Source organism: Odontomachus brunneus, unplaced genomic scaffold (genome assembly GCF_010583005.1).
Source record: "Odontomachus brunneus isolate Ranch 3 - 2012 unplaced genomic scaffold, Obru_v1 Obru_scaffold_371, whole genome shotgun sequence".
Lineage (NCBI taxonomy): Eukaryota > Metazoa > Arthropoda > Insecta > Hymenoptera > Formicidae > Odontomachus > Odontomachus brunneus.
In genome coordinates, this window is record NW_022639821.1 from 79,127 (window position 1) to 79,506 (window position 380).

Sequence of the window (380 nt, forward strand, 5' to 3'; positions counted from 1 at the left end):
TTGAGCGAAACAACCTCATTGGCAATAGCAGATGCCTTTACAAAAAATTTTATTTGCATTTATGGAGCCCCCAAAGCTCTTCTAACCGATCAAGGTTCTAATTTCTTAACCTCTTTAATGAGGAACCTTTCAAAAAAATTCGGCATTAAACAATATAAGACAACAGCCTATCACCCTCAATCTCAAGGCTCCATTGAAAGATCGCACCATTCACTAGCGGAATACTTGAAGACACAAATTACAAAAGAAAATAATTGGGACGATTATTTAAACTTGGCTATGTTTTCCTATAATACAAGTATCCATGAGAGCACTCAATACACACCCTTCCAACTAATTTATGGTCGAATACCTCGCCTTCCCTCATCACAGAAAACACT